The 25,029-nt window shown below is 33.1% G+C and overlaps 1 protein-coding gene and 1 pseudogene across 7 annotated transcripts in view; both read right to left on the reverse strand.

Moving 5' to 3' along the window:
• Pcdh11x (protocadherin 11 X-linked) overlaps positions 1-25,029 on the reverse strand; it is a 545,209-nt gene that overhangs the window by 252,928 nt on the left and 267,252 nt on the right. The window lies entirely within an intron of this gene.
• Positions 875-1,691, reverse strand: LOC114630829 (annotated as a pseudogene). The gene has a single exon (XR_003712868.1). The product of XR_003712868.1 is annotated as a ran guanine nucleotide release factor pseudogene (transcript).

Genomic DNA, 25,029 nt, shown 5'->3' on the forward strand with positions numbered 1-25,029 from the left:
TGAAAGTTGCATATATCCCTTTCACACTAAATAAATACAGGACATAAAACATATTTCCTGATGTTAATGATGATATCAAAGATTATATCCATTATAGAAGCAATGATATGGAAAACATCACTCTCACTATCAATCCCTTTCATTTATTATGCAATAGGCATTCCTGAAACAAATCATCTCTCTTACATAGTAGCTTTGTCATTCTGTTTGTAAACTTTCTGATTTGAATAGCCAGAGTCAGCTGGGTGCTAAAATTCCTATGTTAGATTGTAAGCTCTCTGACAATATTATTTTCTCTTTTTTCTTTCCTTCCCTTTCCTTCCCTTCCCTTCCCTTCCCTTCCCTTCCCTTCCCTTCCCTTCCCTTTACTTTACTTTCTTCATTCTAATGTTTAGAACATCATTGAATACTCAGTGTATGCAAAAGTATTTGGCACAAATGAGACCCATCAAGTAAATGTGAATAGGATAAATATATTATTATTTAATTTGATGAATCTTATCCAAAAGCATAAATTATAGAATTTTGCTGTCTAGACACATATCATTTACCATATATGCTCTGTCATGCATGTTTCATTATGAAGTTTTTCTTGACTTTATTGTCTGTAGCCTTTTTAATGCATCCTTACTATAGAATATATTAAAAATTTTTGAACCATAACATTTTGAAGTAAATGGGGACATAAAGAGCTTCAAAACGTAAGCACCACATTTAAAAATTACTTGCATTATACCTAATAATAGTATAGTACTAGGGAAATCTTTATGTGTAAGTCATACAGCATATATTTTACTCAAACTATTAGAATGATTAAGTATATGCACTTATATTAATTGTGGGAGCAGTCAGTTTTATAATATTCTTTTTTTTAATGTTCTTCATAAAGCAAGTTTATTTCTGCAGAGGAGGTGTCTTATGTTTACATCCAGGGAAGAAGCAGAAAGAAACTCCCCCTCTCAGAACTGGGTCCCTGAGTCCTCAGCATCACGCTGTGTTTCAACCATCTTCACTGGGGACCAAAGAGGTTGGGGTCGTGAAGAGTCAAACTAGTCACCAGCTGTTCAAAGTTACCCAGGCTCCAAGGTGGACATGACGACAGATTTTCAGGACCAAGAGACCTGCTATGACACGGGGGCTGATTGAAGGTGAGCAAAAGATCAGTCTGATACTGGGGCAGCCGAAGCAAGGCCGGATGCAGTGTGACATCCTTTGCTACCTGCTGGTTTTCTTTAGCTACCTGCTGCTTGCCAGAAAGGAACCAGGCATCTTGACAGCAGCCTCTCAGGGATAAGTTCTCCAAACAGAGAGGCTGCACAGATAGCACGTGCACAGCCCTAGCCCCCTGCACCCCGCCAACGTCCTCAAAATGGTACCACGCAGCCGCTTCGCCCTGCACGTGGGCCTGCAGCTCCAGAAGTTCTATGATCAGACTCTGGTCGGTCACAGGATGGCAGAAAACTTCTTGGTTGTCTGGCACCGGTCGGAGGTCACTCACATCAATGGCCCCTGTGGGGAGGATGGCAGAGAAGGCGCCTCCGAACAGTGGACAGTTTCTGGTGGGCTCCATAGATCTAGTACTTGAGTCTGGACATTAGCGAGGTTTTAAAGAAACCTACATGGGCCTTCGAGGCATCATTTCCCCTGGTGTTCCCGGAGCAGCCACTACCTCCCGTCCTACTAAGCTCTTGGACCTTTAAGATCTCTATAATATTCTTATTAGTCAAAATGAATCCTCATATATATTTCTCCTCCACTATTACTATGGATCAGCAAGACTAGAAATGCTTTAAAATCTAACTTACTTTAATGAACAAACTTACAAGTTAACAGTATAAAGATTTCCTCATTTTTACTATCATTTTTCCCTGGTGCTTTAAATATCCACCACTTATATATTACACTTATATATTACAAAGTTTGATACATATTTATATAATCATTTGATTTGTGATATCTTAATCTAATTTTTAGCATAATGATTTAAACTTTCAGTTATATTGTAATTATAATTTAGTAAAGATGTTTCCTTTTCATGTCTAATAATATTATTTTATAAACATTCATCAGGTTTTGTTACACATATGTTCGATGATGCTGATTTAGTTTGTCTAGACATATGTTTGTTAGGAATAATCTAATTATAAACATACAGAGATAAACTTCCTGTGTGTATATAGGAATGATCGTTTGGATGTGAAATGTTCTTCATAGGCTCAGGTATTTGAATATTTGATTATCAGTTCACAACACTATTTCTGCTTCTCTTTTTGGAAGATGTGATCTCACAGTTGCCCGTTCTTGCTATCTGTATGTTTATGTATCATTCTATCCCACTATGATTGACTCTTACATCCCTGAATTCACTAAATAATTTTTTCTTCTCTGAGATATGTTTAAGCAATGGTGTTTTATTACAGCAACAAAAATTTAATAAATACAGTATGATTTTCAAATATACATATTTATAATTTGAATTACAAATGCAAGTCATATAATAACACTCTTTAGGTGTTTAAGGAATTTCCTGATTGCTCCTTAGAGCTGTACTAATTTATGTTGCTTCCAATAGTGTATGAAGCTTTCTTGTTCTCTACTATCATATAATTTATTTTCAAATAATTACCTTTAATATCATTTCTGAATAAATATTTAAATATCATGTACTAATATTGAAATTGGATCTAAGTTTTATGAGTTGTAACTATTATTTGATGTTGATTGAATGATTATATGATACTAAGATACTCATATTTTCACTAGTTTGAAATGTAATCTATTTTCCTATAGGGATTTTTTTGCATTTTTCAAATATTTAAAAAATAAACTCACATTGAAGCAAATGGTATTTCTAAAATGACTATCTCATTATTTTCTATTTTGGGGTAGGAACTCTAAAAGCCGTACAAGTTACTGAGAAATTATTGACTATGAGTAGCGATGGGAGGAGAATCATTCTATTTTATGAGCATTTGCATGCTGCAGTGGATGTACATGAGAATCAGCACTAATTACACTTAGGAGGTTAACAAAAACAAGTAAGTAAATAATTAAAGACCTAAACCAGATGGGGGGCACATTGAGAACTAATAAGGTTGAAATGGGAGGAATATGTGATAAATATGATCATGTTAATTGTGTGTATTATAAAATTCCCAATAAATGCAAAATACTAGCTACTAAGAGCTAAAGTACTACATGTCACATTAAAATATGATCCTGAGAGTGAAATTAGAAGGGATGGGTGATTATGTTAAGTATTGAAGCAGTTGCTTGAGAAGGAGAGGGGGTAAGAAATCTAGTTTGATTAAATCTGACTTGATTTTTCATGCATATTGCATATTTAAATTGGAACATTTTATAAAATACTAGAGTAGAGTAAAATTAAATAAAGTATTGTAAAGATAAGTCCAATCTAAAGAAGTTAAAAATGTCAGCAGAGAAGCAGGAGGAGGGGTGAAGGGATAGGGGTTACCTGGGTGGGGAGGAAATGGGATAAGGGATAGCATATGAAATGTAAATAAAACATCCAATAAAAATTAATTAAAAAAGAACAAAATATTTTAAATATAACCTATGTTTAAATTACTATGGAAGACAACAAATTCTCAGCTTCTTACTGTGAGTGATTACAGTGCAATTACAACTTACTCATACATAATCCTTTTGGCTTATCCCTTAAAACTCTAGTCTTGCTTTGATATGTTCTCATACTATGATAATAACAAAAGTAATGTGACAGAAACATCTGCCTTTTGAAAGTAGTTCATGTCAGATCAAATGCTATTTTAAGTTTTAAGTGTTTGCATAAAGATTTTTCGATTTGCTCCCAAGATAAAGGCAATTGTCTCTGATATCTCTTTAAATTACATATCATCTTAACATGTTCTTGTGAAATGGAGAAATATCATTGAGAATGTTTTGCTGTATCTATTAAATTTTGTATATGTTTGCAAAATAAACATAAAAGCAATAAAGTGATTAGAAAAATGAGCAAAACTATGTGAATGATATTTCTTATTTTTTAGAAAAAAATTCATTGCTTGAAAATACAAACAGATTGGTCAGTTTTGGGGTGTTTCAGCTTTCATATTAGATGAAATTAATATAAAATGTTTCTATAACCAAAAATTTGAAATATCAAATATCAAGTGTCAGGTATGTAGGCACTTAAAAATACTACTGTTAGTTCAAAAGCTACCATAAGCCTCAAGTGCAGACTAAAAGCTAAGATAATTTTATATGAACATCCATTTCCATTCAGAATTGTAGTACTGATTTTAACCTAAGTTAATTCCTTCATAGAAATACATTATTTTCAGGGATATTACACATATTTCCTGAGTACTCTGTTGACTCTAATAGAATATATAAAATAGATATAAATATATATTCCTTTATTTTAGGTGTGATAGAAATATAATAAACAGTAGATAGATTACATGATATATGTAATTTCATTTATTTATTATAATTTGCAAATATGCAAAAATGTTTAACTTCTGGATTATTAATACACATTTCCTACCTAATAAATATATGTGATAGAGAAACAGCTCAGAGATATGGAAAACTAACTTTAATTATGAACATATAATTATGTTCTAAGAGGTTTACTGCTAAATAAACTCACACATTTTACTCTTTTCTCTGGATGCCTGGTTAAATTCAACTGTTCTGGTTTAACTCCTCTCCAAGCTGTCTGACTCAGTCTTGTTTCTCTCAGCTTCTGACTTAATTGTTCTGCTTGGCATGAAACAAACCTTGGAAATTATATTCAGACTCCTTATCATGCTCTGGCTCACTTGTATCCACCTGTAAAACTCTCCCAGTAAAACCATTCTCTCTCTCTCTCTCTCTCTCTCTCTCTCTCTCTCTCTCTGTCTCTCTCTCTCTCTCTCTTCTGCTCTCTTATGTCACCTCTCTTTCCTCTCTGTACTCACATGAGTTGGGCACATCCTACACTTACTCATTCTGTCAAACCTTTGATTCATCACTTTGTCTGCCTCTCAATTAGACATCACTTTAAAATATGGCTGCATCTTTCTACAAACTAAGTTTAACTTCACTGCTTGGGTTTTAAGGTGCATACTAAGCAAGCATCTATATTTAAACATCTATATTTAATATAAATTAAAAATTTATATTAAAGCTTTGTACTGAGGATGCATCTGTATTCCAGCTTGATTACATCACAAAGACCTAGGACTTTGTATGTGATTCCTGCCCAGAGTAGCCATATTGCTGAATTTAAATTCCTCTACAGAGATATAGTTGTGAACTGGAGTATTTGTACAGATTTTGTTGTTAGTCAAACGCCTGTATACTTTTCCTGGTGGAAATCTAAAATCTACAGTTGCATTAGCTATTAATATGTTATGTGTATTCATGTGTTACGTTGTATATCTCCTTATGAATCTTAGACTGATCCTTGTGTATTTAATTTTTTTGAATATAAGGTGGATATGCTACTGTACTTAACTACTGACATTTTCCCAATTCATTTATTGCAATTTTTTACCCAGTGTCAGATGTACTATATACAAGGAGATTATCATATGTTTAAAAGCAAAAGCAAAGGATCAACAATGTCTCTCACCTTCATGTACAAAGTTCTGCCAAGGCTAGTTAGTGACTTATTGGTTCATTTACCAGGCTTGTTAGGAAGTGAGTGTCTAAGAAACTACATTCTACAAAAGGGAATAGAGATCACAGCACACACACACACACACACACACAACACACACATATATATGTATATATATATATATATATACATATATACGTATATATATATATATATACGTATATATGTATATGTATATGTATATGTATATGTATATGTATATGTATATCTATATCTAACTTGTGCCATTGAAACAATGTATCAGCTACTTTTCTATTAAGAGGCATAATTAATATCATGGAATAATTTAATACATATATAGTTTCAGTTAGTCCAGATGTGTAAAAGGAGCATTAATAACCTGTAAAATTATATATTTATCATAGGTCAAACTATAGGTATCTATGATACTGATAAAATTTCATAAGAAACAAAGAAGAGCATACTTCCTGAGTGATCTATGAAGTCTTAAATTATCAAATGCTTGCATTAAAACTGCATGAGATAGGGAATGAGATTTCTTTTAAAATTTCTTTAATTCCCCTAGAGGTACATCTACCTCAGGCATTCTATCTGTATTTAGCACTCAAAGTATCTAAAATACTTTATGCTTGTAGGATTTTTTTAACTGCTGTGTAAAGCTGTCTTAGAGATTTTCTTTTTCAAAAATTGACACTGTTGAAGTTGCTATTTTCAGCTTGGAATGCAACCTAAAACAGAAAATTGCTCCATGTATATGAGTGGTTTATTCTCAGCAGTGTTCTGTATTTAGGACAGTTTTGTTGTTTATTATTGGTTAAGTAACATTAGTTGTATTCAAAAATTTAGAAAATTGTAATTTAGAGAGAGCTTAACTATGAAATTTTATCAAACAACACTAATTGAGCATCTACTCTGTGGCAGGCATAGTAGATGAAATGTCAAACTCATGGAGACAGAGGAGGAGGTATGGAATGTGGGACAGTCAGAGGATGGACCAGGATGGGGATAACATCTGGATTGTAACAATAAGAGATTAAATAAAATTTTTAAAAACACCAGTTTAACTATTAATTTCATCACTTTTGTGACTGGTAAATTATACACTTTGTGAGTCAGTCTTTTTATTTGTAAAATATGAGTAATACTAATTACATGACAAGGCAGCTGTGATCTGTAATTAAGTTAATACATGGCTGTACAGTAAGAATTCAAAATTGATAGCTACTATTATCATTGTCATCTTATTGGCAGTGAGATATTTTGTGAAACTATGAAATACTATGTAGAATAAGTAAACTTTGGGTGTTTTAATAATAATGGATATCATCATCTACAGTTTCTGAGCTGTTTAGCAAGGACTAAAAGACAAATGGCCTTGCTGGAGGAGATGCATCATTAGGGATGGGTTTTGAGCTTTCAAAAGCCCATACTCACTCTCTTTCTGCCTGAAATTATTTATTTAATTATGAAATGATAATTCCATGGAGGCTGTTATTAAAAGAATTTGACACTTATATGACTCATTTAAAAATGACAGTTTTTCCCAAATATAAATGATGGCAATAGAGGTTATTCATGTTATTCATTCTTTTGCGTCAATCAAATAATATGATATTCTGTGTATTTTTTGACTGAACCAACAAAATATATATTATGTTGTGTATTTATATACATGTATGTATGTTCATGTGACAAAACAGTGAAGTTAGTTCTGAAAGTATCTTGTGTTAAAATTTCATTAAGAGCAGTTATACCTGATTAATGCCATGGTTTGTGTTCTTCATTATTTCTTTATATAAAAAATAAGAACCTTTTACTTGACCACCCTACTCACAGCAGACCTAAAGTTGAAACTCCAACCTTGATTATCATGCTTTATTTGTACTTTGACTAGTCAAAATTCTATTTCTCTGCTTTGGACTACTAGTTTTAACAGTTTTGTTATTTTTATTGCCCTGACAACTTAAGGACATGCAGCCTAGAAATATACCCTGAGGACCAACACAAAGAATAGAAACAGGCAATCTTGGGAGGTAGGAGGTTGGGGGGACCCTCCAGAATGTACCAGAGTTGTGGGAGGTGAGAGAAACTCAGGACTCAAACACAGGGACCCTAGATGAAATGTCCAACAGTGCAGAGAGGGAACTTTTAGAGACTACCTACAGCAGAAAGAGAATCAAGTGAGGAATGGGGTTGCCATCCCACAGGCAAAACTCTGACCCATACTTGTTTTTATCTGAAAGAACTGAAGAGATGGAATGGAGAAGAGTCTGAGGAAAAGAAGGTCCACCAACAGGCCCAAAGTGTGATCCAGTTCAAGGGGAAGCCCCAATGCCTGACAATGTTACTGAAGCTATGGAGTGCTCATAAAAAGGAATCTATCATGACTGCCCCCTGAAAGGCCCAACAAGCAGCTTAAAGAGTCAGATGCAGATATTTGCAGCCAACCAATAGACAGAAGCTGTTGACCCCTGTGGTTGAATTAAGGAAAAGCTGGAAGAAGCTGAGGAGGAGGGTGACCTTGTAGGAGGATCAGAAGTCTCAATTTACCTGGACCCCTGAAATCTCTCAGACACTGGATCACCAACCATACAACATATACCAGCTGATATGAGGCCCCCAAAACATATACAGCAGAGAACTGCCACGTCTGGGTTCAGTCAGAAAAGATGCACTTAACCCTCAAGAGACTGGAGGTACCAGGGAGTTTAGAGGTCTGGTGTGGTGGGGACATCCTCATGTAGACAGGGGGGTAGAAAGGAGCTATGAGATGTGGAACTGTCAGAGTGTAGACCTGGACGGGAGTAAAATCTGGAGTGTAAAAAAAAAAAAAGAAAAAGAAAAGAAAATATAATAAAAAATAAATTAAGAAAAAAAGAAATATTTCATATTCTTGGAATTTCAAGTTGCTAAATCCAAGCCAATATTCTATGGAAGTTTGAAATCATTGTGACTTTGTACAGTCATAATCCTTGAGTTACTTCTATTTGATAGAATAGCTTAATATATCACTATGTAAATGAGATATACTCTATTAAGTATATAATAAAGCCATAACTGAAATATGATGTCTCTCGCATTAAAAATTCTAGAGTTGTCTTTATTAGTTAAAATTTAAGAAAACTTGAGAGTCAAAAGGACAGGTTAATTATAATCTGCCTCTTTAGATTTAATATGTATAGTTCTACATTTATTCTCAATAATTGTATATATGAAGAAAATATTTTTGTGAACTAAAATACACCCTTAAGCACTCATATGTGGCCTTTATTCCCAATTACTTCAATTAATACATCACAGTAAAAACATATTGCAAATTCATTTTATATTAAGTAAAATTGTAAAATGTTAAAAAAATTATTCATTGAAACCTTAACTCATATATTTTAATTTTATTGTTAAGCAGAGAATTTAACTCTGATCTACAATAGCAAAGCACACAGAGAAATACACAACATGCCATAATTTTCTTGCATTTTATGATATATTACACTTTAAATGTTATACACAGCATTGTGCCAGCTTTGTACTGTTGTCAAGCAAAGAACTGTGGGACTAGCTTTTAAATATGACAACAGAGCATCAGTAAAATAATACTTGAATTCATGTGGTATTATTGTTACTGTTACGATGTTACATGATCAGTATAAGTCATTAGTCTTCCATAAGAGTAACTGCTTAATGAACCTGAATTAAGTGGTATTCTGGGAAGCATTATATTAAGTTAATATGTATGAAAACCGCAGAATCAATTGTTAAGTACAATACAATGATGAGCTGTGATGGAGTCAAGTTTTTGTAGTAAACTATATTTATATTTAAAGTTTAAAATGAATAATTTCCTCTTAGTTGTAAGTGTGAATAACATATATTCATACTTAGATTCATTGTCTATATCTTGGGAGAAAAAGTTTTATGGGTGTTTCCAAGAGTCAAGTTCTTCAAACAATATGTAACCAATCTGGTTACCAATTTGGTGGATAGATATTGTGCAAAAATATTTAAAATTTGCTAGGAGATATTCATATTTTCTAATAATACAAGAATTTCAAAATATCATGTATGAATAAAACATTTGAGATATTTTGAAAAGTTTGCAAAAATATTTAATCAACAAAGTTGCAGAGTGCACCATCTAGTGGCCTGTAGATGACAATCTATTTCAGACTCTTAAACTGCAAGGGTTCTTTTATTAATGATTTTAAGACGTTGTGTTTTTTATAGAGTAATAACATTATTTAGTTATTGTTTATTTGCCTATCTATTTATTTGACCTCTCTTTCCTCTCTCTCTCTCTCTCTCTCTCTCTCTCTCTCTCTCTCTCTCTCTCTCTCTCTCTCTGTGTGTGTGCATGTGTGTGTAGAAGTATATATGTGCCAAGACACATACATGACTGAAGGTCAGAGGTTAAATGTTAGGAGTCTTTCTGACTATGCAGATCCCAAGGATTAATCTTAATTTGTCAAGGTTAGGGTCAAATGGCTAAACACGGTGAGACATAGTGTCACCCCACAATGATTTCATACTTTCTGTTTCTTTCTGTTACTTACTCACTAATCTATTCTTTTATTTAAAAGAAAAATAAACAGTAAGCATACAGTCAATGTATATTAAATACACTTCCAGAATTTTGACACATCATGAAAATGATTAATTTTAAGTTATAAAACTGTAAATGTAATAATACATAGAAAAAATATATATACATAGAGTCGTATTCCTACAACTTTGGTTCCTGTATCTGGAGAAAATTTCAGAATTTCACCTAACTATATATTTCTTATTAACACTTTAGATTTTTCAAATAGTTTACTTTAATTAAATTAGTAAATAATGGCAAATTACTTATTTTCGAATTTTTCTTCTGATATGCTAATATAAGTATACATTGGGAAATTTTCTCCTTCTTCAAGATAGAGTTTTTTTTGTTTGTTTGTTTTGTTTTGTTTTTTCTTTTTTTTAATTTTTTTATTGGATGTTTTATTTACATTTCATATGTTGTCCCCTTACCCCATCCCCCACCCACCCAGGAACCCCCTATCCCCTCACACCTCCTCCTTCTTCTCTGTGGATGTAACCTCTATCTACCCCTCCACTCCCACCTCCCCACCCTCAGAATTCCCACCCCCTGGGGCGTCCAGCCTTCATGAGGTCAAGGTTCTCTTCTTCCACCTATGCCCAGCAGGGCCCTCCACTCTTAAGCATTCAGCTGAAGCCCTGGATCCCTCACTAAGTGCTCCCAGGCTGATGGTTTAGACCCTGGGAGCTGTGGTTGGTTGGTATTGTTGCTCTCCTCATGGTGCCGCAAATCCTTTCAGCTCCTTCAGTCTTCACTCTAACTACGCCATTGAGAACCCCATGATCAGTTCAATGGCTAGTTGTGAGCATCTGCCTCTGAATATGTCAGACTCTTGAAGACCTCTGAGGAGACATCTATATCAGGCTCTTATCAGCATGCACTTCCTGACTTCCACATCAGCACAAGATAGAGTTTTATAAAGAATTTTGAGGTCATTTTTCTCTTTCTAGTCTGGATTATGATATCTGTAATATATAGAGAAATTCTATACTTAAGCCTGAAACATCTTCTGGAAACGTCCCAATGCTGCTCTTTGCTTTTCATAGTTGCAGGTGTAAATTAAGAATGGCAATGATTGTCCTGCTAATTCTTTGTTCCTGCTCCAAAAAGTATATATACTATAGTGAGAAGGACTCAACAGAGATGACCTTATCCAAAATGCCCAAAAGTGGCAAGAGAGAACCTGATGAGACCACCTCCAGTAGATAGACAGGGTGCCCAGTGGAGAAATGAGGTCACCAATCCATCTTCAAATTTTTTTGACCCTGCTTTGTTCGTGACAAAAAGAAATTCAGGGACAAATATGGAGCAGAGACTCAAGGAAAGGTCAGCTAGTGTCCACCCCAACATAAGATCCATCTTGTGGACAGGCACCAAACCCATGTTGTGCTTGCAAACAGGAGCCTAGCTAGCATGGCCATGGCTGTCTTCTGCTCTACTAGCAGCTGACAGAGACAAATGTAGATACTTACAAAGAACCATTGGACTGAAGTCAGGGACCCCAATGAAAGAGTTAGGTAAAGGACTGAAGGAGCTGAATGTGATGGCAGCTCCATTGGAAAAACAATAGTATCAACAAACCTGGACCTCTTGGAGCTACCAGAGACTAAGCCACAAACCAAAGAGCATACATGGGTTGTAACAGGGCCCCTGGCTGATATGTAGCAGAGGGCATTTGTCTGGTCTCAGTGGAAGAAGACTTACTAAATTCTGTGAAGACTTGATGCCACAGGGAGGGGGAGGTGGGTGTTGTGGTGAAGTGGGGGGATGTGGGTGAAGGAGATGTGTCAGGGCATACCCTCCCAGAGGCAAAGGGGAGGGGGTAGGGTGAAGAACGATAGGGGGGGACTAGGAAGTGAAATAACATTTGAAAGATAAATAAATAATTTTAAAAAATGATTAGAAGGCCCAGAAACTAACACTTGTGGATTATCCTGTGGTATGTGAGTATTGGAGAATCTAATTGAAGCCTTCCTGTAGCCTATGATTTTCTTTATTATTATTTATCAACTACAAAAGAACGTTTATCAGCAACCATGGTAAATTTATAGCAACCTTTTCTTTTCACCACTAAAAGCTAACAAAGAAATTCCTAGGATACTAGTCCAATTGACAATTTGCTAATATCTATACACAAAACAGGGGGACTTTTGTAAGAAGGAAAACACTTGCATTTCAGCAGTACAGATATACCAATGTTTATTTTAATAAAGAAACATTTTAAGAGAATATTGAAATATATAGCAAACTTGAGATATAAGTGACAATTATTTGCTTATAGGAGATAGGTCCAAAGTATCTAAAGGTTATATTTTTGCCTTATCTTTAATACAAATTACATTAAAAAACAGCTTATAGTTCTGGTACATTTATATTTTCATAAAACAAGTCCTAAAACAAAATTAGATATTTTTTCCAAATATTTCAGAATATATATTTCAAAATATTACAAAGATTTTGCATCATAATACTGAAGTATCTTCCAGTTACTGTCCTTTATTGATTTTAATTTCCCAGGGTAATTAACAGCACATTTCTTCTAAACAATAAAGACATAGAGATTTCTGGGTTCCTAGACTTGAGAATGGCTTTAACTTTGTTTTATAAGGTACTATAAATTATACCTGAGCAAGCATTTATGAATTTAAAAGGCTTTTTTAGGGGAACGGTTGACTAAGAGAAAACTATTTTTTAGTAAAATGATACTAAAAATTTTATAATTCCTACTATTGACAATACAACATCTAGACTTAGTAGAAATAGAAATTTAGGTCACACTTTATAATGAGGCAAAAATATTTGTAAGTATGTTTTTCTTTCTCTTATTATCATTTATTAAGTATAAATCTTAAAAATATCCTTATAGTTGTGTCAAAGCACTAAATAGCTAAGTAATTACTATAAAACTAAAAAAAGTTATAAAAACAATTATACCTAGAAAAATGTATGCCTTCTTTGCCACTAATATTATCTAACAATTATTTCAGGTGCTGTCATGAGTGTTCATGTATAGAGTTTCTCTCCTCCCTAGACTGTTAATATATTCTGAAATTACTAAGGGCTCCCTTATGAAATCGAACAGTGAGCTGAAAAACTCAACTCTCTAGGTGGTAGCATTTATATTTCAGAATCACTTAGCAAAAGAAAAAACAAATTTAAACTCTTCTGTGCCAAGCAATCACACTACTTAGTCATCTTTGGGAATTGTCTGAAAAGAAACATGAGACCTTGGCGAAATGACAGGGGATCTGATGGCTATTTCATGTTTTTCTTAAAATCTGATTGCTACCCTCACCTCCTTGAATACCATCTTTGTTTCTCCTGCTATGCCTTTGCTCATTTTGTGAATTTCTCTCTTTACAATCCAATGAAATTCTATACCTATTATTTCTTTCCAAGATTAATTGCAGCCATCTCTAAAGGCTCAACTCAAATTTCACCTTTTCTAATGAGTATTTTCTGAGTACAATAGACTATTCTGTCTCACTGGACTTTAACTCTTGTGATACCCAAGGTATCAAATTCACAATTTAGTATAAAGTTACATGAGAGTTTTTATTTATAATATAAAGTATTTTGCTTCAATCATGATGTAGGTTTGCAAGAAAAAGAAGGGGGGTTTTGAATACTTAAATATCTCATAGCCTAAAAATCCAAACACACACAAACACATACATTGTGTTTTGTAGTATTACTTCTGTTTTACCAATGAGAATAACAGCCCTTTGCCAATTGGTATATCATTAATAAGGTTAAACCATATCTGCCTATTCCAAATTTTTGAGTATGTTGTATTAAATCCACCAAAATAAAACTGGCCTCAATGGATAACAAAATCAAAATTGTTTCTGTGAAAATTGAGTGTAAATGAAATCATGTTGTCTGAACTTATCCTTTTAAATTTAAAAATTTGGGGATCAGTATTTTGTAGCATCATCACCTAAGGTACAGCTCAAGTATATCTTAAAGAACTTGAAAAATATTATTCACTTCTTTAATGTGAATAAGTAAGTAGATTAGTCAGTGTACATTTTTGCATGAGAGTTATATGACAATGAACTATAATTCCATTTTCAATACAAGATTTTTATCTTCAAAAAACAAACAAACAGAAAAAAGTATAGATTTGGAATATTTGTTCAAAAACTTATACTCTTTCAAACAGAACAAACATTCAGAATGGTAAATGAGCTTGTGGTCTTAGTTATAGTTGTAACATAGTTTTTTTTTTCTCCAAGTTCTCTCTTATTTTATTGCTGTATAATTCTATCTGACTTGACATAATTGCTTTTACATGTTTCACTTTGGGTAAACTATGCACATCTATCTATTTTACATTTGTTGATAAAAAGTGTTCCTCAAGCTCATAGTTAAACTGATATGCTTGCTTAGTTTTCTAAATTATATTGGTTTGGAAAATTTTCTTTATGTTATTACTGTACGTTTATAGCATCTATGGCCTGAATCATTAAAACTTCCCAAAACTTGCAAATCTGTTTCTCTCCCCAACAAAATGAAAGTAGCAGAAATACAACTCCTTAAATTATAGATTTTGGTTTATAAAGGAACACAAAAATATGATTTAAGATTTGGTGATAAAATAAATGAAACACAGATTTTCTGAGTAAACAAAAGACACAAAATTGTAGGAAATTAATAAATTGAGATAACATTATTTTAAAAACAATTTTGGAATTATTGGGCATATTCAACAACACTTTTACAATATTTTAGAAAATATAATTCTTAACAGAAAATACATTTGTTTTTTTTTATATTTGTAGACTTTATTGATTACTGTGGCAAAAAATAACAATACCTAATTTCAGATTAGGTAGCGATGTTACTGAGAGTAGTTGATATTAGCTATGTAGTAGCCATATATTACTACAAGGTTGCCATAGTGATAAAAAGATGTGTATAACCTGGCAATAATATACAGTACATAGAACGACAGCTAAAAACCGCTGACTATTCATTGTTACAGTTAAGAAATATAGTTTGTTTAATCATAATACCATATCATTTTATTTTAAGAACAACTGAATTCAATTGCACAGGCTAAGTACACTTAAATTTTAATATTCACCTCTCACGAGCCATAGAGAAAGCTGTCTCTAGTACACCACACTAATTTTATTTTTTTAATTGGATATTTTATTTATTTACAAAACAGATGTCAGAAAATACATTTGAATGAACCAAAATGATGATTATTTACTTATATTTTTATTGTTTGTACTTCTTGACACACTATGGAACAATGGAGAAATGTCCAGACAGGTGAATTGTATGATATTGTCCATAAAATGACATATAACTGTCCCATAGGTATGTGAAAACTAGTGGTCCATACCATATCATTTCACTAGTAATCAAGAAAATGATAATCAAGACTAAAACATTAGAGCATTTTGACACATTAAGAATGATTTATACCAAAAGGAATAATGATAAATACTTGTGATGTAGAAGAAAATATAAATCCTTTGTATATAATTGTTAGATATGTAATGTGATACAGTTATCAAAAACTGACATACTTCAGGAAATTAAACAAGATCTAATTTATGGTTTAGCTACCTATATACTGAGTATGTATTCATGAGAAATGCAAAATTATATAATCATAAAAATAATAAATTTATTCTTACCAATGTTCAGCTCAGCAGTATTCTCAATAGCAAATAGATGTGGAAGGGTACGACAAATAAATCCTTTCCTCCCCAACTTACTTTAGTCATGGTGTTTTGTATATAGAATCCATGATGGTGCCATTCCTGGGCTGGTGATCCTGGGTTCAATTCCCAGTAGTCACATGGCAGCTAACAACTATCTGTAACTCTAGTTTCAGGGGATTCAACGTCCTCATACAAACATATATGGAGACAAAACACCGTGACCCAGAAGCAAGTTTGGGAAGAAAGTGTTTATTTAGCCTACACTTCCATATCAGAGATGGATATAAAATGAGTGTCCATTAGTGGCAGATGGATAAAGAATGTATAGTACTATCATAGTGTAGTAGTATTCAACCATAAAATGAATAAAATTCTGTCATTTTGACAACATAAATAGTGAAGAATGATATATTTTGTGTCAGTATGGACAGAGCCAGACATTATTTTAAGTAAAGCATATCAGGCAAAGAAACAGAGGGATAAAACCCTATATAATTACACTGACACAGAATGTTTAAAAGCTGATTTCAGAACTTCAAAGTAGAATGAAACCATTTCAGAAGTCAGGAGGTGTAGAGAGAATAAAGAGATGGGAAAGAGTGATCAGAAAGTTAAAATAGATAAAAATAAGAAGCCCTATTACATTGATGACCAGGAAAGTGTTTAAGTATAATTACATATCTTAAAAGTGAAATTAATCCAGAGGATTTATAACTGGTTATAAAATATTGATACAACTCTAATGATCAAGATGTAATTTTTTTAAGAAAAAGAAACTGATAGATGGAGAACGATCATGTAAACAAGGCTATCTTGTGTCTGTCTCTGCCATTGACCTCTTATGTGAATGAGAGTGAGACATAATAGCTATTACTGCTGAGTGGATTTTCCAAGTAACAAATGTCTGTGTTTTAGCCAAGTGGTTCTACATTGATACAGTATCATTGTTACTTATAAGTATTATACATGACATATTCTGTCACCCTGCTGCTCAAGTCATAACCCTATTCTCAACATTCCAATCTTTGATTTCTAGCTTCAATATTATTATTATTAAGAGATCATTTTCTGATCTTTACATTTAGTCAAATGGAATTATACTGTATGGTCACAACATGTTATATATTCAGCCATTTAGTATCAATTAATTAGCAAATAATTGGTAGCTGACATAACATTGATTTGTACTAATCTTTGAAATTTTAGAAGATGGGACTTATAATTTTTTCTTTCTATGATTAAATTGTCAATGTTTGCCCTAACACAAACTAAGTGCTCAATAATTTCATTTTTGAGTTATTGTGTTAAATGATAATAAAGTAAATGATGCATATTATGAAAAGCTCACTTGAAAAATATTAAACAAACTAGGAGAGTGAGACATATGGCACAAATAATTTATTTACCTTCATTTAGAACATGTGTGCATGTGTAAATTATAGCACCTCAGAAGGGCTTAGTCCCAAAGACATTTAATTAGAATATTAAAAGTAAAATGGATTTAATATTTTGTAAAAATCTCCTTTAAATCAATAACAAGGGAGCTTTTCTAAAACAGTTATACAAGAAAAAAAATCAACAGAAGCTCAGTATGTTTCCATACTACATATAAACAGCAGCAGGAAACACTCAAAGGTGACATCAGAAATGAAAAGTAAGAAAAACAATTATACTGTTAAACACTACAAGATTCTCAAAGCATATTGAACTTGCCATTAGATGTTTTTTGAGAGAGTGTGTATAAATGATACATAGTAAACATGTTCAGGGGCTCTGTAGGTTGGAGAAAACATCCATTAAATTATTTTCCTCCAAAAATGTGTTGTGACACATTTTTTGTGAAAATGGTAGTATTTTTAAATATCTTTCTGTCACGTACATATTTACTATCAAGTGTTCAAATACAAAGAACATAGGTTATGCTAAGAACGTAATACCAATATTCCCTTCCATGATGTTTGCCACAATAAACTTAACTACCTCAAAGAATCATCATTATAGCTGTGTGATGCAAAGTATATCTGACCTTTACTGTAACCATATCTTAAGTGTCGACTTCGTTATATTGTTTAATGTCCACATGTGAAGAAGGATTCAAAGTATATGGAGAAGATGCTTTAATGATTACTTCCTGCATCAGTATGCTTAGGCAGTCTTCCATGGAAAGCACTTTCCTTTGCAGGAAAAAGTAAATAAGGAACTCATACTTAATGGTATTCTTTGCAATAAACTTAACACTTTGTGTTTTAACAAATAAGGTATAATATTAAATATACAATTTAACTTCAGTATGGATTGTATGCAAGCATGCTCATTTACATACATACAGAAAATATAAACAAATCTCACCTATAGATAGATATTTTACAAAGAACTCTGTCTCAGGATTGTTTCATAGAATCCTTTAAGAAGTGATTTTATGGTTTTTGGAAAAAGAGATATAGCTGATTTTGTAAATGTTGCTTTACTCAAGATGTCTATTATTAAAGTTTCAATGCAGTAGGATTCATTTAATGCTGCTTCAAACGTGTTTTTTTTTTGTGGAAGCCTTATATCTTTTTTGAGACTTCAAATACAAAGACAGAATCTATTTGTGAGATGATATACATTTACAATCTATGGAGCATGGAGTTTTTAAAAAAGAATGAATAGACAAAGAAATAAAGAAAATTTCAGTAAATTTTAAAGTGGTGATATAGTATCTACAAAACAATTGGTGAAACAGTTATGTGCCAAGCATTATACCAACTACCATATATATATATATATATATAATATATATATATATATATATATATATATATATATATATATATGTTATAGCGTTATAGCTCATATCAATTTATAACTTATCTAATAAAATGTCTTATTATATTGTCACAACAAATGTGGAAACAAAACTCATAGGTATTAAATAACATAGTGAAGAGAACATAACCAGTAAGTAAAAATATTAGTATTTAAATGCAGAATTAAATGACTTTGAAAGCCATGTTCTTTTCTATGATGATCTATTTTCTCTTTAAAGTATGTAGGTGGATATTAGTGCTGAAATAACAGAAGAATTTAATACATAGCACTGAAATAACATCTTGTAAATGAAAGATACCTTGCTACATTTGGAGGCATAATTTAAAAATCTTCATTTCTACCAGTAGCTCACATTCTTGTGGGAGAAATAATGCAACATCACAGATTCGTGAAATTTAAGCTCATCTGTAGAAAACTTCATGAACAATTCAAATATTAGTATGCATTAAAAATGGACAGAAAAGAAAAGTAGGGGCCATAACAAAGAGTCCTAATGTCATGAATCCTGCTTTAACAACAAACAAGGGCTAATTGAAAACTTTTATAGTTCAGACATTCCATACTCAATAGAGGATGATCTATTATCATTAATGACATATAGAATGAGCTGTCTATTTATTTTAGAATGAATTAGAAAAAGAAACCTGAAAGAGTCAAGGTTTCACAATAGCTTTCCAGGTTAGTGTGATGTGCTGCCTAACTATAAGTAATTTATAGATGAAATCTATTTGAGATCCTATTCTCAGTAATTCTTTAAGTCTAAAGCAAGTAAAACCTGACTATAGAGCTTCTGTGCACCAACCTGGATTCAAATAACCAGAATGTATTCACTTGTTTTAACCTACTGTCAAATGATTTCAGTTATTTAAAAATGAATAAAAAACTTCTTATGACAGAACAGGGCTTACAACTCTAGATAGTTCAATAATACTAAATTCTTCAAAGTCTAAGAGAACAGAAAAGGAAGGAAAACAACATGAAACTGTATAGTTTCAGAGGTAACCACTTGTTGAGTATTTCTAAAACTGTTTCTCTTACATTTGATCACTAACATTCAATAGAGACTATTGATACTGTTACACATGAAATAGTACATTCTGTACAAAAATAACTCTCAGAATAACTGAATCAATATTGAGAATAAATAGTCTGCCAGAACATGATGTTCCAGAATATATGTCCACATCACTCCCAAGACCTCCTCGTTCTTGTGCTGTCTTTACAAAGCAGGAAACAATTCGCCTTACAATTAATCTTAGAAATCACCTAATGTTCTAATCAGTAACATATAACATATCTAAAATAGAGCTTTTAAAAATCTGCTGTTTTGGTTTACATTTGATAAGTAGCTATAGAATATTTCAACAAGTCTTAACAATTTGAATAGATGTGTTTACTAACACATTTGGGCAGAGTCAATGTTATCTCCTCAAAAAGAAAAAAAAATAAGTTTCTAACAATTTCTTTTCTTTCTCCTATACTCCCTCCTCTCTCTGTGTGTATATATAATTTTGTAAATATATATGTATGTGTGTGTATGTGTGTATATATGTTAAACTAAAATATTCCATGCAATTATTATCCCCACTTTACAGGTGTAGAAATAAAATTAAATAAATTGTCCTTTTCCCAGTTCTCAGACATCATTAATGGGAGAGTAGAGCAAGAGCTTTACTAAAAAACAAACAAACAAACAAACAAAAAAACTTTAAAAAGATGGATTCTTGATGAATAGTCTAACTGCTTATGCATTTTTTCCTCTACAGATTCATTTTTAACAAACAGCATCCCTTGTTATCCCTAGTTTCTATGTTTGTTCTAAATTTACATTTCCTCTTGTAAACTCTAATGTTCCCTGCTGCCTACTTTCTTTTCAGAAAATTGTGCTTTTATAACAGTGATATCCTCAGATGGATTTTTGGTGTTTATTCCTTTCTCAAGTGGCCTCCATTTCACTTCCAATGTGATTTTCTTGGCATCCAACATGATAAGCAAACTGATGAGCTTTTATTACCTTGATTTCAGTGTGATCAACAAGGTTCCCTCTGTGATTACAAACAGAATTTACTTCACTTGGATGTTAGGCATAGCTAGAAGACTTATGTACAGGCTGATGAGTCATAATCCCAAATTCTATGTAAATAAATGATTCATATAATATAGATATGGTATCTTTGATTTCCTTCTCATATATGAAAACTGAAAATCTATGTTTTATTCATTTGAATTATGATTATACTGAATGATATTTAAAGTCTATATTTATTTTTGAAAGTCTAATTACAAGGCGATATGAATATCACAGTTAGCAACTTCTTTTCAAAGTTGATTGCCAATATGCTGTGGTTCAAGATCTACAGTGGAGTGATTCCCATCTGTCATCCCTGCATTTCACTGCTGTGAAAGCTCATGTGCCTTTTATCTGTGGATATGGAATTCATCTGCTTTGTGACTACAATTTACTAACAGACTATAGAAATCACAGGACCTGATGACATGCTTAGAATACTTGTTTACCAAGGGGTGTCCCTGATGAAATAGGTGCAGTGAGCAAACATGGACCTCTGAACATTATACATGAATTTCCTTATACAATATCTGAAGCTTTCAAATGTTAGGCAGGTACTTATTTTTCCCAGTCTTTACCTAGAAAATAAAATATTGCCATAGTTCAAATATGCAGTAGTAACTTGTAAACATTTAGAATGTCATCACTTGTTAATGATTAAGATTAAATTTTCATATTATGAAAAGTTACTAATGGTGAACAAATTATATGACTTTTGTTGAACGATGTGGAGGAGCGTTTTCTAAAGGTCTAAAAAGAAAAATTTCTACTGACAGATAATATGGGTAACATTAGAGCACTGATTTATCATATAATTAAGCTTCCAATTGTGTAAAGGATAACACACTAACTTGTATGGCATTCAGAACTCAAAGGAAGGGACATTAGATAAAATACCATACAGTGGGAAGAGGGAACTTGTAGAGACCACCTCCAAAAGAAAGACAGGGCATTAAGTGAGGGATTGGGTTGCCATCCCACAGTCAATAACCCATAATCATTCCTGTCTGAAAGAACTTCAGGGATGGAAATGCAGAGGAGCCTGAGGAAAAGAAGGTCCAACAACAGGCCCAAAATGTAATCTAGCTCAAGGGGAGATGCCAAGGCCTGACACTATTACTGAGGCTATGGAGGACTCACAAAAAGGCACCTATCATGACTGCCCTCCAGAAGACCCAACAAGCAGCTGAAAGAGTCAGATGCAGATATTTGCAGCCAACCAATGGACTGAAGCTGCTGACCCCTGCGGTTGAATTAGGGAAAAGCTGAAAGAAGCTGAGGATGAGGGTGACCCTGTAGGAGGACCAGCAGTCTCAATCAACCTGGACCCCTGAAATCTCTCAGACCCTGGATCACCAACCATACAACATACACCAGCTGATATGAGGCCCCCAACACATATACAGCAGTGAACTGCTGGGTCTGGGTTCAGTCAGAGAAGATGCATCTAACCCTCAAGAGACTAGAGGTTCCAGGGATTGGGAGGTCTGGTGGGGTAGGGATGAGGTGTTAGGAACATCCTTATAGAGACAGGACAGGAAGTATTAAATGCAGAACAGTCAGAGTGTGGACCAGACGGGGACAAAATCTGGACTGTATAAAAAGATTAGAAAAAAATTTTAAAAAGAAAAAAAAATAACCTATGGAGTGCTTAATAATTCTCAAAATTTCAATGTTGAGATTTTTAAATATTTTGATCTCAAAAAATTCTGTGACAAACATTAACAAATACTTTCATAAAGAACACAATTTTCTGGAAGACATCGCAAAAATATAACCTGTAGTTTTAGTCAAGAAGGTAGGTTCTGTGAACTTTGAAACAATGACAACAACAACAACAGTAACAAAACAGAATCCTAATATGTACATGGAACAAAAAATTTTCCACAATAAATGTATATATTACATCTTTATAAAAATATCATGGTACAATTCTGATCATCAATTTCCAAAATGCAAGGGCATCCACATTTGTAAAAGATAACATTACTAAAACTCAAAGCACACATTGAACCGTTGAACCTCACACAGTAACAGTGGGAGACTTCAACATCTCACATGGAGTGACAGCAAATATAGTTCCTTTAGATTATGAAAGAATAATATAATTGATTTTATCTTATAAAGATTGATTACTCAAACTCCTGTGGATCTCTTATAAGGTAAGAGATCTCTTAAATATAAGGGTAGTGTAACAACCACTTCCTCACATATATTTTCTGTTAACATATTGAATTAGTGATCCTGTTAGTCATCATATCAAGATTAGAATTCTTTAAAACTGTAGAAATTCTCACATTCTATCAGTGTTAATTAGCCTTTTGTGTCCACAGAAATATTTTAACATTTATTTTAGATTCTACATTTCTATAGACTGCATTCTTTGTAATCCAAATGTCTTTTTGTTCATTTCATTCTAGCATTGCAAAAAGGTCATCTTACTTTTAACATATGCAAATAGATACAGGTGTGCTTACTGAAGAGATTGTAATATATATATATATATATATATATATATATATATATATATCCATCCCTTCCTCTTCCTCTTCAAATGTTTCTTGGCTTCAAAATGACTTTTCTTTTCAGCTATCTATCCTCAACAAGAAAGCACTGGACAGTGGCTAAGAGTTGAGTTTTTATTTTTATTTATGTGTATGTGGAATAATGTATGTCCATGGGGTAGTGATTTTGGGAACTCATGGAGGCCAGAAAAAGACATCAGATCTTCTGGAACTGAGTGATGTTAACTTTCTGACATGTGTGCTAATAACTCACTTTAAGTTGTCTGGAAGAGCAGTAAGTGTAATGAAACATAATTGTTGACACTTAATGCTTATGTAGCATACCCAATTTTATAGGAAACAAGCAACATTTTGGATATAGGAGGATAAAGCATCAAAACTAAGAGCTGTCTCTCCATGTGTGTTCCCAGGCTGGCTGTTTAGACCCTGAGACCTCGGATTGGTTGGTATTGTTGCCCTACTTATGGGGCCGCAAACACCTACAACTCCTTCAGTCCTCTCTCTAATTCCACCATTGAGAACCACACGATCAGTTCAATGGCTGGCTGCAAGCATCTCCCTCTGTATATGTCAGACTCTGGCTGAGCCTCTAAGGAAACAGCTGACAGGAGCCCTATATAGATGTCTCCTGACATCCACAACATTGTTTGTGTTTGGTGACTGCACATGGACTGGATCCCCATATGGGGAAGTCTTAGGATGGCCCCTCCTTCAGCCTCTGTTCCAAACTTTGTCTCCATATTTCCTCAATTGAGTATTTTGTTACTCCTTCTAAGAAGGATTGAAGCACTCCCACTTTGGTCTTCCTTATTCTTGACCTTCATGTGGTCTGTGAGATGTATCTTGGTTATTGCGAGCTTCTGGGCTAATATCCAATTATCAGTGAGTGCATACCATGTGTGTTCTTTTGTGATTGGGTTACCTAATTCAGGATGATATTTTCTATTTCCATTCATTTACCTATGAATTTCTCTAATTCATTGTTTTTAATACCTAAGTAATGCTCCATTGTGTAAATGTACCACATTTTCTGTATCCATTCATCTGTTGTAAGACACCTGGGTTCTTTCCAGTTTCTGGCTATTATAAATAAGGTTGCTATGAACATAGTGGAGCATTGAATGGGATATCAAGTAGGAGTTTTGATTTAAAAGCAACAAGATAGGCAAACCTTTAGCCAAACATGCTAAATGGTACAAAGAAATAGAAATGATTTTAAGATTTAATTCTGTGACCAATAATTTCTATTTTCATTATGGTTCTTTCAAATTTCTCTGCTTTAGAAATGATTCCCTGTTTAAAATGAAGTATTTCACATGGAACCATAAACACTTGTTCATAAAACAAATGGTTTCTTTAAAATTTCCAAAGCTAAACATAATGTTTATTAAAACTTAAGCTAATCACATAGATGTTATGGAGGGGGAGTGGAAGATGGGGAAGAACAGAAAATAAAGTGGGTGGGATTCCATTCACAGGACAGACAGAGCATAATTCAGTGGGAAAGATTAATAGAAAAGAAAAATAACACTACAGATATTTGAAAAAGATTCAAGGCTATATTTCAATAGGGTTACTTCCAAGCATATTCTGTCTCCATTTCTGTCTCTCTTTCTCTCTGCTTCTCTTCTCTTCTCTTCTCTTCTCTTCTCTTCTCTTCTCTTCTCTTCTCTTCTCTTCTCTTCTCTTCTCTTCTCTTCTCTTCTCCTCTCCTCTCCTCTCCTCTCCTCTCCTCTCCTCTCCTCTCCTCTCCTCTC

Source organism: Grammomys surdaster, unplaced genomic scaffold, assembly GCF_004785775.1.
Source record: "Grammomys surdaster isolate TR1022 unplaced genomic scaffold, NIH_TR_1.0 61, whole genome shotgun sequence".
Lineage (NCBI taxonomy): Eukaryota > Metazoa > Chordata > Mammalia > Rodentia > Muridae > Grammomys > Grammomys surdaster.